The following is a 14,910-nucleotide window of genomic DNA, read 5'->3' on the forward strand; positions in this document are numbered from 1 at the left end:
GGCTCCCATGATAACTGATGGACCTCTGGTTGGAGGCTGGACGATGATGTTCTGACTTGAAGGAAAACTCCTTGTCCAAATTCCATTGTGTTCAAATTTCAAGTCCCACAATAAGAAGTAGCTGAATCTGACAGGTGAAGGTTTGGAACTCCAAGATGGTTGATGTTTTCTTGACTTGATGCTCTGACTGTCAGGGTAGATGACAGCTTCTTTCTGCTGCTGCATCTGAGTGGCTATGATTGGAGGTTTTACCTCCCAAGTTTGTCTGGTTCCAGGGGAAATTTGAAAATTCCAGTCCCCAACCTTGGCTGTTCTGAAACTCTTCTCCTGAATCACTCCTGAGCTGCAGCAAGAAAAAATACCAGTGCCCAACCAGATCAACTTCATGGCTGCTAACAGCCTCAGACACTTGATTTCCATCAATCTGGAGCCAAGAAGGCCCTCACCTGTGGTTCTCCTCCAGGAGGGTCCAGGTTCTGCCATTGTGGCTCCTTGTGCCACTGCCAGAGAGTCTCAGCTGCACACTGCAACATTTCAAGAGGAGATTTACATTCCTTCAAATGTCCTGACATCTTATTCCAATGGTTCTGTTCTATCTTTATATTTTAAAATCAATCACACAATGAAAGCTGCCACAGCTGGTTTAACAGAGAGAACACACTAAGAGATTTGAAACCAGTAAAATATGCTTTTCTGTGTGCAAACTAGTGAGGGGCATGGAAGGATATTTTACCACCAATACAGAACCCAAACTTTAGTCATGTGATGAGATGGCGACTGTGAAGAGTGATTATGAAGTTAATGGACAAAATGTGAATTGAAAGAAAATACATTAAAAAATACTAAATAAACAAATAAATAAAAGAAGGAGCACAAATGACATTTTTCTGCACAAATTTACTGGTATTAGACTGCATTTTTGGTTCATGAGTAGATGAAAGAGTATCACATATACATTATATACATGTGATACATGCACGTGGCTTTGGACGAAAGCTGAAAGAAATTGTAGAATTATTTAAATGTACCAATTGGACTGTTTCAGGTTTCTTGAAGATGCTTCAGCTCTCATCCAAGAGGCGTCTTCAGTTTTCTTCACTGATGGGAGGATTTATAGCTCTGTGGGGGCGGGACCTTCTACAGAGGTGATTGACACATGTGAGCTCTGGGTGTCTGAGTTGTTTTGGTCAGGTTGTGAAAGGGAAGTTGACTCAACTGGTATCTGTGTCAGTTAAAAGCCTCACAGTAATTCCATAATGTTGGAGTAGAAACCAGAGTCGCTCACAATGAGGATGGGATTCAAACCCACGCGTGCAGAGCACAATGGATTAGCAGTCCATCGCCTTAACCACTCGGCCACCTCGTCTGCTGACAGCAACCCTGAGCTTTTAAACACCTGAACTCTTTGGAGCCTATTTGTCAGAAATGGACCCAGCAGGAGCCACTGAACACAACTCTGACATAATCAGGCTTCTTCCCAGCAGCATCGTGCTACAGAAGGCAGAATACAGACCATCGACACATCATCAGAGTGAACACCAGCTGATGTTTACAAGTTTAATTCACCTTTTACTACAAAATGACATCCAAGCTCAGATTCTCTTGTCCTGATTGAACAAGTAAATGTTTAAGAAGATGAGAGTACCAGACTTTTTCATCCAAGGAAACAATCATCCTATCACTGTCCTATGCAGAGTTTCTTTAAAAAAAAAAAGTGAGACAACCTCAAGATTTTCTGTTTCCTCTTGTTGGATTTTGCCACAGAGAATCAGAGACAATCAAAAGCTTGTTGGACTTTAACGTTGGAGGACTGAACAAGTCATGACATCATCAGTTTTACCTTCACAGGTGCTTCATTTACTTTACTTTCAATTTTACAGAGGTAGAACCTGAAATCAAAGCTGTCCATCAAAAGAAGTGAAAGCTTCCCAGGCTGTGATGTTCTTGTCTACAAACTCTGTCTTGTATGGAGCTTCAATCTTTAATAAAAAGAATAAAAAGAAGATAACACTTGTTGTGATTTGGCGCTTTAAAAATAAAACTTACGACTTACATGGAAACTGTCTGGGGGGGGGGGTGGAGCCTCCATCAGGTATGTGTTTGATGTCTGAATTCTTTCTCTGATGTCTGAATTCTGTCTTTGATCTCTGGGTTCTGAGCATTGATCTCCTGCTTCAGTCTTTGATCTCTGACTGATCCTAAACTAATCAAAGGATCACATCAGCATATTGGTCCAGTCTACAGATGGTGATTTTACCTATTTGAAGCCTTATTTTGTGTTTGATGGACATTTTTAAAATCATTAATGACTTTTTGACTGAACATCCTGGACACTGTGGTGCCTGATGAGGAGACAACTTGGGTACAAAGTTGAAGAGGAGGGTTTTTGGAGAGGGGATATTTTTGCAGTGTTCCAAGTCAATAATAACTGTGGCAAATATCATCATTTTTCAAAATGTCCTCACGAAGATGGTTTGAAATTCTGTCTCTCCCTCATCCTCAGCTGCTGCAGCACTTTAAAGAAAACCTTTGACTCGTGGATCTAAAAAGATCAGATGTTGTCTCCTCCAGAACATCAACACTTTAACGTTGTTGGCAGGACTCCAACCTGAGCAGGGAGACCCCAATGGATTTCTAGTCCATCGCCTTCACCACTCGGCCACAACAACCACATTCACACACACATTTGTAAAAGATTCACATTGACACAACTCTTTAAAATTGTGTCACAAGCCCATTTGTGTGAGGTCCTATTTTCTCTTTTTCCGCATTCCTTTGTTTCCAGGTCTCTAATAAGTGCAGAATTACAAAGACAAGCAAGCTGGATCCATCCTGGGCAGGTGATAGGAGCCATTGACCACTGGCCAGAGACCCTGGCACAGACGTTGGGGAGTGGTGAGAGAGAGCATTTCTACAATTATATTATACATTTATAGAATTCTACAATCCTACAATTTCATTGAGCAGACGCTTTTGTCCAAAGCCACTTGCATATTTTTTCGGTGAGTTTGGCTCCTGAGCTCAAGACAGTTGTGACTCATAAAGGACAGCTTCAAATGCAGCTGTGAAGCCTCATTGTCAGCTGGGAGGAACGACAGGTGTCTCCCTCTAGTGGCTCCTCACAGCAACACGAGCCTCATTTCATTCACATGCATCCACCACCTCACGACCAAAGGCCAGTTGGGCCTCCACAGACAGGTGAGTTTCAAGTGTTGGACAAAGGTCTTTAAGATGTTCTTATTAATTCTATAACATCTGAGATTAAAATCTATGGAATTACAACCAACAAGCAGTCAAACACCTGATCAGATGCTCCTTCATGAGGCTGAGAAGAATCAATCTAAACTGGGATGAAGAAAATTAATTGAGAAGAGAAACCTACTGATTGGATGACATGGACCCACCTGATCCATGTCAGCCTTGTTGGAGCAGAAAGAGGTGGATCAGAGGAATCAGTGGATCAAGACTCAGGTGTCAGATGAAGAATCTCTTTATTCACAATTGAGTCAGAGAAATCTTCCAACGTGAACGTGACAGACCATTTTATACCAAAGACAGGCTGTGTGTGTGTGTGTGTGTGTGTGTGTGCGTGTGTCCCTACTGACTGGAAACTGAATAATAACCAGACTTATTTTTGTTATTGACCAAGTCTGGGTGACTCACTAAATTCATAACTGAAGTGATTATTTAATCAATAAACAAGACATTTGTCCAAAAGTCATGATCAAATTCATGTAAAATCTGAGCAACGAGGGTTTGAAAATGTTCAAATGAGCCAAAACAATGTCCTGGGATCCAACCAGGGACCTTTAGATCCACACCAATCTTCCCTGACCTCATAGAAACTGGAACATTTCAACAAATAAATTCAAATTCAACTAAGCAGCAACTCTAGAACAGTCAGAGCACTTGCTAATTCCCCTGTTAGCTCCAGATCAGACAATGCAGGCTCACCTTCACACTTGGTTGTACGACCGTCATCAGTTGAAGCTTCTCTGGTTCAACAAACTCTGGGGACTCAAGACACAAATCAGCACCGGTGCAGGTCCAGATCCAGATGTTAGCTGATGGGGACAATGGCTTAAGGGAGCTCCAGGTAGCTGGTTTGAACTGGTCCCTCATCTCTGTGAGTAGAAACCATCTGAGGTGGAGGGTGAAGATCTGCTTTGACCTCCTGATCTCCCAGTAAAGCCAGTATAGATGTTGAGCTTGGAGGAGTTGATGGCCTCCTTCATCTTCTTGTTGGAGATGTTTGCTAAACTCAGCACCACCACAGATCAGAGGAAAGTCCACTTGTCAGCTGGACACTGGAGTTTCTAGTGACCTGCAGGATCTTAGTTGTGGTGGCAGCAGGCCTGTTCTAAGAGCTTTGCTCACATTCATGATCAGGCTTCATAATGGTTCTGGACCACTGTGTGATAGGAGCTGATCCTGGAGCAGCAGAAGACAAATATAGAGAAGAAAAGACAAAAGACAGAGAGAAATGAGGGAGAGAATGACAAAAAGATGGGAACAAGATGAGGGTGAAAGACAAGCAGAGAGAAAGACAGGGGGACAGGGGGATGGAAGACAGACACACAACCAACAACAGCAACAGCAGCAATAATAGTTTTGATATTGTCCTGTTATTGATGTTTTCATGTGAAAGTGGCATATTTAAGATAAAAGACACTGTTAGAACAGAAAAATCCATAAAACCCACCAACCAGAGGTGTGTCTGGTACAGATGTGGAATTATTGGCTCACACAATGTTGAGGCAACTGGGAAGAAGACAAACAAAAGAGGCTTGTTTGATTCAGACATTCATCAAAAATGGTCCTGTCGAACTGTTCAATGTGTCATGACTTCAGAAGCTCAAATCCTCTCTAAGTTCTAGTGAGAGTGGAAGAGATTATAAAATGAGAGAAGCAGGGCCCTCCCTCAGAGCTGAAATAGCTCAGTTGGGAGAGCGTTAGACTGAAGATCTAAAGGTCCCTGGTCCGATCCCAGGTTTCAGCAGAGGAACAGCATTGACTTTACTTTCCAGTGGAGGAACTGCAGACATGAAGGAAACGAACATCTTGTCCTGTGCATTCTTATGACATTCAAGACATTTTTGGAGCCTCTTGTTGGATTTTGCCACAGAGAATCAGAACCAATCAAAAGCATGGTGGACTTGAACATGGAGGATTGAACAAGTCAAGAAAGCAGCAGTTTGACCTTCACAGGTGTTTCTTTTCCTGTCTAAATGCTGAAGGAAGAGCCTGAGTAGCTCAGACGGTAGAGCATCAGACTTTTAATCTGAGGGTCCAGGGTTAAAGTCCCTGTTCAGGTGCTGTGGATGTTCCAGTGTTTAACAACATGGTACTGGATGAAGTTCATTGTTGAACAAACTGTTATCATCAGAAGTAGAAGTGTTCTCGTCTTGCCACTGTGAGACTGTAGCTGCAGGTCAAATGTGAGATAAAAGTGACTAATAATAATTTCATGTGGCATGCAATTAACGAAAGACCACAAATGACACTGGTCAAGTTAATTTTATTTATATTGCACCAAATCACAACAAAACTTATCTCATGACACTTTACAGGTAGAGCAGGTCCAGTACCAAACTGCTTCAATGAATCTACACCCAACAATTCTCCATCAGCAAGCACATCCTGCAAAAGCGGCAACAAAAACCTTCCTTTTAACAGGCAGGAACATCGAGCAGATCCAGGCTCAATGGGGACGGCCTTCTGCTTTGACCGATTGGGGGGAAAGAGAACAGGAACAAAACAGATAATGGAGGAAGACGGATATGTAGAAGGAAAGAGAGGGACAGAGATAAAGAGAGAGAGAGACTGATGGAAAGACGGTGATGTGAGTAGGTGGAGCTACGGGTGGCAGCTTGAGCCTCTTCAGCTCTGCAGCCTCCTCCAGCAGCACCCAGATCTGGAATGAGAGGAGCCAAAAAGGCTCCAGATAAGGAGACAAGTTAGTAATACCTATGAGTATAATTAATGTATGACACATATAGGAGGAGAGAGAGGAGTAGAGAGAAGCCCAGTACACTGCATCTGCCATCTTTCTACTTCAAATTAAATAGGTGTCCTGTCAATAAAAGAAAAGAAAGTTGATGTCATCGAGAGAAAAGTACTGCATCTGCCATCTGTCTACTTCAAATTAACCACTGCATGAAATTCCATTCCAAAGCTGCAGAGGGCGCTTCAAGAAAAGGTGTGTGAGGGAAGCTCGCTCATGCTGGTCCCCAAAGACTCAAAGCGGCCCTTTCCTCACAATGAAACAAAAAAGCTTACAGCACCTGGTATTCCCAGGCGGTCTTCCATCCAAGTACTAACCAGGCCCGACCCTGCTAAGCTTCCGAGATCAGACGAGATCGGGCGTGTTCAGAGTGGTATGGCCGTAAGCCCTTGACTCTCACACACATGGGCTCTATATCCATTTCACTCACTTTACAACCTCAAAAAAAATGTGATGTGCAACAGCCTCACGGTCTTTTTACACACCAAATAGTTGTCCTGTCAATAAAAGAAAAGAATGTTGATGTCATCTAGAGAAAAGTACTGCATCTGCCATCTGTCTACTTCAAATTAACCACTGCATGACATTCCATTCCAAAGCTGTGGAGGGCGCTTCAAGAAAAGGTGTGTGAGGGAAGCTCGCTCATGCTGGTCCCCAAACACTCAAAGCTGCCCTTTCCTCACAATGAAACAAAAAAGCTTACAGCACCTGGTATTCCCAGGCGGTCTCCCATCCAAGTACTAACCAGGCCTGACCCTGCTTAGCTTCCGAGATCAGACGAGATCGGGCGTGTTAAGAGTGGTATGGCCGTAAGCCCTTGACTCTCACACACATGGGCTCTATATCCATTTCACTCACTTTACAACCTCAGAAAAAAAGTGACGTGCAACAGCCTCACGGTCTTTTCAAACGTCAAATAGGTGTCCTGTCAATACAAAGAAAAGAATGTTGATGTCATCTAGAGAAAAGTACTGCATCTGCCATCTGTCTACTTCAAATTACACGCTGCATGACATTCAATTTCAAAGCTGCAGAAACGCACTTCAAGAAAAGGTGTGTGAGGGAAGCTCGCTCATGCTGGTCCCCAAAGTCTCAAAGCTGCCCTTTCCTCACAAAGAAACAAAAAAGCTTACAGCACCTGGTATTCCCAGGCGGTCTTCCATCCAAGTACTAACCAGGCCCGACCCTGCTAAGCTTCCGAGATCAGACGAGATCGGGCGTGTTCAGAGTAGTATGGCCGTAAGCCCTTGACTCTTACACACATGGGCTCTATATCCATTTCACTCACTTTACAACCTCAGAAAAAAAGTGAAGCGCAACAGCCTCAGGGTCTTTTCACACGTCAAATAGGTGTCCTGTCAATACAAAGAAAAGAATGTTGATGTCATCGAGAGAAAAGTACTGCATCCTCCATCTGTCTACTTCAAATTACACGCTGCATGAGATTCCATTTCAAAGCTGCAGAAAGGCGCTTCAAGAAAAGGTGTGTGAGGGAAGCTCGCTCATGCTGGTCCCCAAAGACTCAAAGCGGCCCTTTCCTCACAATGAAACAAAAAAGTTTACAGCACCTGGTATTCCCAGGCGGTCTCCCATCCAAGTACTAACCAGGCCCGACGCTGCTAAGCTTCCGAGATCGGACGAGTTCAGAATGGTATGGCCGTAAGCCCCTGACTCTGACACACATGGGCTCTATATCCATTTCACTCACTTTACAACCTCAGAAAAAAAGTGATGCGCAACAGCCTCAGGGTCTTTTCACACGTCAAATAGGTGTCCTGTCAATACAAAGAAAAGAATGTTGATGTCATCGAGAGAAAAGTACTGCATCCTCCATCTGTCTACTTCAAATTACACGCTGCATGAGATTCCATTTCAAAGCTGCAGAAAGGCGCTTCAAGAAAAGGTGTGTGAGGGAAGCTCGCTCATGCTGGTCCCCAAACACTCAAAGCTGCCCTTTCCTCACAATGAAACAAAAAAGCTTACAGCACCTGGTATTCCCAGGCGGTCTCCCATCCAAGTACTAACCAGGCCCGACCCTGCCTAGCTTCCGAGATCAGACGAGATCGGGCGTGTTCAGAGTGGTATGGCCGTAAGCCCTTGACTCTGACACACATGGGCTCTATATCCATTTCACTCACTTTACAACCTCAGAAAAAAAGTGAAGCGCAACAGCCTCAGGGTCTTTTCACACGTCAAATAGGTGTCCTGTCAATAAAAGAAAAGAATGTTGATGTCATCTAGAGAAAAGTACTGCATCTGCCATCTGTCTACTTCAAATTACACACTGCATGACATTCCATTCGAAAGCTGTGGAGGGCGCTTCAAGAAAAGGTGTGTGAGGGAAGCTCGCTCATGCTGGTCCCCAAACACTCAAAGCTGCCCTTTCCTCACAATGAAACAAAAAAGCTTACAGCACCTGGTATTCCCAGGCGGTCTCCCATCCAAGTACTAACCAGGCCCGACCCTGCTTAGCTTCCGCGATCAGACGAGTTCAGAATGGTATGGCCATAAGCCCCTGACTCTGACACACATGGGCTCTATATCCATTTCACTCACTTTACAACCTCAGAAAAAAAGTGATGCACAACAGCCTCAGGGTCTTTTCACACGTCAAATAGGTGTCCTGTCAATACAAAGAAAAGAATGTTGATGTCATCGAGAGAAAAGTACTGCATCCTCCATCTGTCTACTTCAAATTACACGCTGCATGAGATTCCATTTCAAAGCTGCAGAAAGGCGCTTCAAGAAAAGGTGTGTGAGGGAAGCTCGCTCATGCTGGTCCCCAAAGACTCAAAGCGGCCCTTTCCTCACAATGAAACAAAAAAGCTTACAGCACCTGGTATTCCCAGGCAGTCTTCCATCCAAGTACTATCCAGGCCCGACCCTGCTTAGCTTCCGAGATCAGACGAGTTCAGAATGGTATGGCCATAAGCCCCTGACTCTGACACACATGGGCTCTGTATCCATTTCACTCACTTTACAACCTCAGAAAAAAAGTGATGCACAACAGCCTCAGGGTCTTTTCACACGTCAAATAGGTGTCCTGTCAATACAAAGAAAAGAATGTTGATGTCATCGGGAGAAAAGTACTGCATCCTCCATCTGTCTAATTCAAATTACACGCTGAATGACATTCCATTTCAAAGCTGCAGAAAGGCGCTTCAAGAAAAGGTGTGTGAGGGAAGCTCGCTCATGCTGGTCCCCAAACACTCAAAGCTGCCCTTTCCTCACAAAGAAACAAAAAAGCTTACAGCACCTGGTATTCCCAGGCGGTCTCCCATCCAAGTACCAACCAGGCCCAACCCTGCTTAGCTTCCGAGATCAGACGAGATCGGGCGTGTTCAGAGTGGTATGGCCGTAAGCTCTTGACTCTCACACATATGGGCTCTATATCCATTTCACTCACTTTACAACCTCAAAAAAAATGTGATGTGCAACAGCCTCACGGTCTTTTTACACACCAAATAGTTGTCCTGTCAATACAAAGAAAAGAATGTTGATGTCATCTAGAGAAAAGTACTGCATCTGCCATGTGTCTACTTCAAATTACACACTGCATGACATTCCATTCCAAAGCTGTGGAGGGCGCTTCAAGAAAAGGTGTGTGAGGGAAGCTCGCTCATGCTGGTCCCCAAACACTCAAAGCTGCCCTTTCCTCACAATGAAACAAAAAAGCTTACAGCACCTGGTATTCCCAGACGGTCTCCCATCCAAGTACTAACCAGGCCCGACACTGCTTAGCTTCCGAAATCAGACGAGTTCAGAATGGTATGGCCGTAAGCCCTTGACTAGGACACACATGGGCTCTATATCCATTTCACTCACTTTACAACCTCAGGAAAAAAGTGATGCGCAACAGCCTCGGGGTCTTTTCACACGCCAAATCGGTGTCCTGTCAATAAAAGAAAGGAATGTTGATTTCATCGAGAGAAAACTACTGCATCTGCCATCTGTCTTCTTCAAATTAACCACTGCATGAAATTCCATTCCAAAGCTGCAGAGGGCGCTTCAAGAAAAGGTGTGTGAGGGAAGCTCGCTCATGCTGGTCCCCAAAGACTCAAAGCGGCCCTTTCCTCACAATGAAACAAAAAAGCTTACAGCACCTGGTATTCCCAAGCGGTCTCCCATCCAAGTACTAAACAGGCCCGACCCTGCTTAGCTTCCGAGATCAGACGAGATCGGGCGTGTTCAGAGTGGTATGGCCGTAAGCCTTTGACTCTCACACACATGGGCTCTATATCCATTTCACTCACTTTACAACCTCAGAAAAAAAGTGATGCGCAACAGCCTCAGGGTCTTTTCACACGCCAAATCGGTGTCCTGTCAATAAAAGAAAAGAATGTTGATGTCATCGAGAGAAAAGTACTGCATCTGCCATCTGTCTTCTTCAAATTAACCACTGCATGAAATTCCATTCCAAAGCTGCAGAGGGCGCTTCAAGAAAAGGTGTGTGAGGGAAGCTCGCTCATGCTGGTCCCCAAAGACTCAAAGCTGCCCTTTCCTCACAAAGAAAGAAAAAAGCTTACAGCACCTGGTATTCCCAGGCGGTCTTCCATCCAAGTACTAACCAGGCCCGACCCTGCTTTGCTTCCGCGATCAGACGAGTTCAGAATGGTATGGCCATAAGCCCCTGACTCTGACACACATGGGCTCTATATCCATTTCACTCACTTTACAACCTCAGAAAAAAAGTGATGCACAACAGCCTCAGGGTCTTTTCACACGTCAAATAGGTGTCCTGTCAATACAAAGAAAAGAATGTTGATGTCATCGAGAGAAAAGTACTGCATCCTCCATCTGTCTACTTCAAATTACACGCTGCATGAGATTCCATTTCAAAGCTGCAGAAAGGCGCTTCAAGAAAAGGTGTGTGAGGGAAGCTCGCTCATGCTGGTCCCCAAAGACTCAAAGCGGCCCTTTCCTCACAATGAAACAAAAAAGCTTACAGCACCTGGTATTCCCAGGCAGTCTTCCATCCAAGTACTATCCAGGCCCGACCCTGCTTAGCTTCCGAGATCAGACGAGTTCAGAATGGTATGGCCGTAAGCCCCTGACTCTGACACACATGGGCTCTATATCCATTTCACTCACTTTACAACCTCAGAAAAAAAGTGATGCACAACAGCCTCAGGGTCTTTTCACACGTCAAATAGGTGTCCTGTCAATTCAAAGAAAAGAATGTTGATGTCATCTAGAGAAAAGTACTGCATCTGCCATGTGTCTACTTCAAATTACACACTGCATGACATTCCATTCCAAAGCTGTGGAGGGCGCTTCAAGAAAAGGTGTGTGAGGGAAGCTCGCTCATGCTGGTCCCCAAACACTCAAAGCTGCCCTTTCCTCACAATGAAACAAAAAAGCTTACAGCACCTGGTATTCCCAGGCGGTCTCCCATCCAAGTACTAACCAGGCCTGACCCTGCTTAGATTCCGAGATCAGACGAGATCGGGCGTGTTAAGAGTGGTATGGCCGTAAGCCCTTGACTCTCACACACATGGGCTCAATATCCATTTCACTCACTTTACAACCTCAGAAAAAAAGTGACGTGCAACAGCCTCACGGTCTTTTCAAACGTCAAATAGGTGTCCTGTCAATACAAAGAAAAGAATGTTGATGTCATCTAGAGAAAAGTACTGCATCTGCCATCTGTCTACTTCAAATTACACGCTGCATGACATTCAATTTCAAAGCTGCAGAAAGGCGCTTCAAGAAAAGGTGTGTGAGGGAAGCTCGCTCATGCTGGTCCCCAAAGACTCAAAGCTGCCCTTTCCTCACAAAGAAAGAAAAAAGCTTACAGCACCTGGTATTCCCAGGCGGTCTTCCATCCAAGTACTAACCAGGCCCGACCCTGCTTAGCTTCCGCGATCAGACGAGTTCAGAATGGTATGGCCGTAAGCCCCTGACTCTGACACACATGGGCTCTATATCCATTTCACTCACTTTACAACCTCAGAAAAAAAGTGATGCGCAAATGCCTCAGGGTCTTTTCACACGTCAAATCGGTGTCCTGTCAATAAAAGAAAAGAATGTTGATGTCATCGAGAGAAAAGTACTGCATCTGCCATCTGTCTTCTTCAAATTAACCACTGCATGAAATTCCATTCCAAAGCTGCAGAGGTCGCTTCAAGAAAAGGTGTGTGAGGGAAGCTCGCTCATGCTGGTCCCCAAAGACTCAAAGCGGCCATTTCCTCACAATGAAACAAAAAAGCTTACAGCACCTGGTATTCCCAGGCGGTCTTCCATCCAAGTACTAACCAGGCCCGACCCTGCTAAGCTTCCGAGATCAGACGAGATCGGGCGTGGTCAGAGTGGTATGGCCGTAAGCCCTTGACTCTTACACACATGGGCTCTATATCCATTTCACTCACTTTACAACCTCAGAAAAAAAGTGAAGCGCAACAGCCTCAGGGTCTTTTCACACGCCAAATAAGTGTCCTGTCAATAAAAGAAAAGAATGTTGATGTCATCTAGAGAAAAGTACTGCATCTGCAATCTGTCTACTTCAAATTACACACTGCATGACATTCCATTTGAAAGCTGTGGAGGGCGCTTCAAGAAAAGGTGTGTGAGGGAAGCTCGCTCATGCTGGTCCCCAAAGACTCAAAGCGGCCCTTTCCTCACAATGAAACAAAAAAGCTTACAGCACCTGGTATTCCCAGGCGGTCTTCCATCCAAGTACTAACCAGGCCCTACCCTGCTAAGCTTCCGAGATCAGACGAGATCGGGCGTGTTCAGAGTGGTATGGCCGTAAGCCCTTGACTCTCACATACATGGGCTCTATATCCATTTCACTCACTTTACAACCTCAAAAAAAATGTGATGTGCAACAGCCTCACGGTCTTTTTACACACCAAATAGTTGTCCTGTCAATACAAAGAAAAGAATGTTGATGTCATCGAGAGAAAAGTACTGCATCTGCAATCTGTCTACTTCAAATTACACACTGCATGACATTCAATTTCAAACCTGCGGAAAAACTCTTCAAGAAAAGGTGTGTGAGGGAAGCTCGCTCATGCTGGTCCCCAAAGACTCAAAGCTGCCCTTTCCTCAAGCTGAAGTTAAAAGAATTGCAAATTAATCCTTCACAGGTACTTGTTCACAGAGATGGATGAAATAAAAATTGAATATATTCTAGTATTATAAAAATACAATGAACAAAATTATTAACAATGAGTAAGAGGATTTTCAAAACAAAACAAACAGTGTCTTTCTTGGTTCTGAACTTTCGTTTCACTGAAAATAAAAATGTTTTTTAGTTAGATAGTTTCACATAAAATACCCTCAAGTCATCCTTTACACCTCAATTGTAAGGAAAAAAAGTTTCCTCTACAAAAGATAACCCTTTTGTTTTTTTAAAATATACATCATATTTAATCCCTTTCAGAATCCTTAAGTTACCTTCTAAAACGGTATTCTTTAATTTACAACAACTAAAACTCAATATTTTACCTGTGGGCACACACACATTCATATGAAACACCTTAAATTAAATTTTTACCTGTTTCAGGCCTGTTTATTGAAGCTCGTGTGCGGTCGGGGCTTCACAACTGTAATGGCCGCTTCACTCGCAGCTGAGCACACAATAAAAGCAAGTGCATGTGTATGTTAGTCCTCACAAATCCAGGGTTTTATTAGAAGGGGGAGAACGGGAATGGAGGATGAGAGTCTGAATGGTAATGGCAATGGCGGTGGAAGTCACAATCCAAACACTCACACGCAATGGCGGGACAGCGAAAGTCACGAAGAAGAAAACACAGCAGGACAGGGCACAGCAGAACAGCAGAGCCATCGGATGGAAACCTGTCTCTCTCTCTCCAATGTCCGTCTCCTTCAAGCATATTATCTTAATTTAGCCACAATTATCAAACATTATCTCGTGTCGAATTCGCATTACCTTTACTTTCGCTCCAAACATATTACAACGCTAAAGCTACGATCTGCAGGCACATTAGCACGGAATGCTATCCCTAGCTAGCACGTCGCTAACCATGTACACATCCAGTCTCTTTTCACTATAACAGTTAGATAAAGCGCAAATACAGGCATAAATATTCACCTCTCGAAGGTCACACAGAAGTTTACATCAGGACCACCAGTCGTCGACCTCCAAAATAAACTTAAATGCTCTCCACACAAACGATGCCTCCCCTCTTAACTCTCTGATCATTGCCTCTGTTTCTCTCCCCATGCGCGCTAACTACTCACCTCATAAACCTGCGCCACTAGTCCCACCCCTTACACAGTAACTTTCCTCTCATTGGCTTTTGCGGTCTTAATACACCCAAAGATCAAACAGGAATGAAATGATTGACAGGTAACAATTGAGGTTACATACAAACACGGCTTCTTCCCCTCTCCTTATTCTCAGATCACTGATCTTTTCAAGACTCAGAGAACTTAAAGACCTTTATATGAATTTATTTTTTAACTGTAAATAGTTTTACTTTTTAAATGTTACATATTATATTTATGCTTTTAACCTGCTCACATTATAACCAATTTTAACGATCATGAACTCTATTTATTTTTGAACTTTTTAACACATCTTTTTATGCTTTTTATGCGATGTAATTTATTTGATTTTTTTACAGGGCTACATGTTGTATGATAACAAGAGTGTATATTGTTTACAATGTGTTACAGTCAATGGGTGGCACGGTGGTACCGTGGTTAACAGTGTCGCCGAAAAGCAAGTTCAAGTCCTGGCTCGAGCACAGGTTCTTTCTGTGTGGTGTGTGCATGTTCTCCCCGTGCCTGCGTGGGTATTCTGTCTGCAATGGACTGGCTACCTGTACAGGGTGAAACCTGCCTCTCACCTGAAAGCCACTGGGAAAGGCTCCAGCCTACCCCTGCAACCCTTAACAGAAATAAGCTGGGATGCATGGAAGTATAGAAAGCGGATACAA

At 44.0% G+C, this 14,910-nt stretch overlaps 10 non-coding genes and 7 pseudogenes across 10 annotated transcripts; 1 reads left to right on the forward strand and 16 right to left on the reverse strand.

Moving 5' to 3' along the window:
- Positions 1-4,926: 4,926 nt before the first annotated feature.
- Positions 4,927-4,999, forward strand: trnaf-gaa (transfer RNA phenylalanine (anticodon GAA)). The gene has a single exon. It is a non-coding gene; the product is annotated as a tRNA-Phe (tRNA).
- Positions 5,000-6,272: 1,273 nt separating this feature from the next.
- LOC147266423 (5S ribosomal RNA) lies at positions 6,273-6,391 on the reverse strand. The gene has a single exon (XR_015114055.1). It is a non-coding gene; the product is annotated as a 5S ribosomal RNA (ribosomal RNA).
- A 309-nt stretch (positions 6,392-6,700) lies between these two features.
- On the reverse strand, positions 6,701-6,819 carry LOC147266424 (5S ribosomal RNA). The gene has a single exon (XR_015113559.1). It is a non-coding gene; the product is annotated as a 5S ribosomal RNA (ribosomal RNA).
- Positions 6,820-7,130: 311 nt separating this feature from the next.
- Positions 7,131-7,249, reverse strand: LOC147266425 (5S ribosomal RNA). The gene has a single exon (XR_015114709.1). It is a non-coding gene; the product is annotated as a 5S ribosomal RNA (ribosomal RNA).
- Positions 7,250-7,560: 311 nt separating this feature from the next.
- LOC147266426 (5S ribosomal RNA) lies at positions 7,561-7,669 on the reverse strand (annotated as a pseudogene).
- Positions 7,670-7,980: 311 nt separating this feature from the next.
- On the reverse strand, positions 7,981-8,099 carry LOC147266427 (5S ribosomal RNA). The gene has a single exon (XR_015113136.1). It is a non-coding gene; the product is annotated as a 5S ribosomal RNA (ribosomal RNA).
- Positions 8,100-8,408: 309 nt separating this feature from the next.
- Positions 8,409-8,517, reverse strand: LOC147266428 (5S ribosomal RNA; annotated as a pseudogene).
- A 311-nt stretch (positions 8,518-8,828) lies between these two features.
- LOC147266429 (5S ribosomal RNA) lies at positions 8,829-8,937 on the reverse strand (annotated as a pseudogene).
- Positions 8,938-9,248: 311 nt separating this feature from the next.
- LOC147266430 (5S ribosomal RNA) lies at positions 9,249-9,367 on the reverse strand. The gene has a single exon (XR_015115545.1). It is a non-coding gene; the product is annotated as a 5S ribosomal RNA (ribosomal RNA).
- A 310-nt stretch (positions 9,368-9,677) lies between these two features.
- LOC147266431 (5S ribosomal RNA) lies at positions 9,678-9,786 on the reverse strand (annotated as a pseudogene).
- Positions 9,787-10,095: 309 nt separating this feature from the next.
- On the reverse strand, positions 10,096-10,214 carry LOC147266432 (5S ribosomal RNA). Its single transcript, XR_015112884.1, has one exon. It is a non-coding gene; the product is annotated as a 5S ribosomal RNA (ribosomal RNA).
- A 309-nt stretch (positions 10,215-10,523) lies between these two features.
- LOC147266433 (5S ribosomal RNA) lies at positions 10,524-10,632 on the reverse strand (annotated as a pseudogene).
- A 311-nt stretch (positions 10,633-10,943) lies between these two features.
- Positions 10,944-11,052, reverse strand: LOC147266434 (5S ribosomal RNA; annotated as a pseudogene).
- A 310-nt stretch (positions 11,053-11,362) lies between these two features.
- On the reverse strand, positions 11,363-11,481 carry LOC147266435 (5S ribosomal RNA). The gene has a single exon (XR_015115137.1). It is a non-coding gene; the product is annotated as a 5S ribosomal RNA (ribosomal RNA).
- A 311-nt stretch (positions 11,482-11,792) lies between these two features.
- On the reverse strand, positions 11,793-11,901 carry LOC147266436 (5S ribosomal RNA; annotated as a pseudogene).
- A 309-nt stretch (positions 11,902-12,210) lies between these two features.
- On the reverse strand, positions 12,211-12,329 carry LOC147266437 (5S ribosomal RNA). Its single transcript, XR_015114527.1, has one exon. It is a non-coding gene; the product is annotated as a 5S ribosomal RNA (ribosomal RNA).
- A 309-nt stretch (positions 12,330-12,638) lies between these two features.
- LOC147266438 (5S ribosomal RNA) lies at positions 12,639-12,757 on the reverse strand. Its single transcript, XR_015113490.1, has one exon. It is a non-coding gene; the product is annotated as a 5S ribosomal RNA (ribosomal RNA).
- Between the last annotated feature and the right edge of the window lie 2,153 nt (positions 12,758-14,910).

This window comes from Aulostomus chinensis, chromosome 4 (assembly GCF_037954235.1).
Source record: "Aulostomus chinensis isolate RoL2024-O1b breed Wild chromosome 4, RoL_Achi_v1.0, whole genome shotgun sequence".
Lineage (NCBI taxonomy): Eukaryota > Metazoa > Chordata > Actinopteri > Syngnathiformes > Aulostomidae > Aulostomus > Aulostomus chinensis.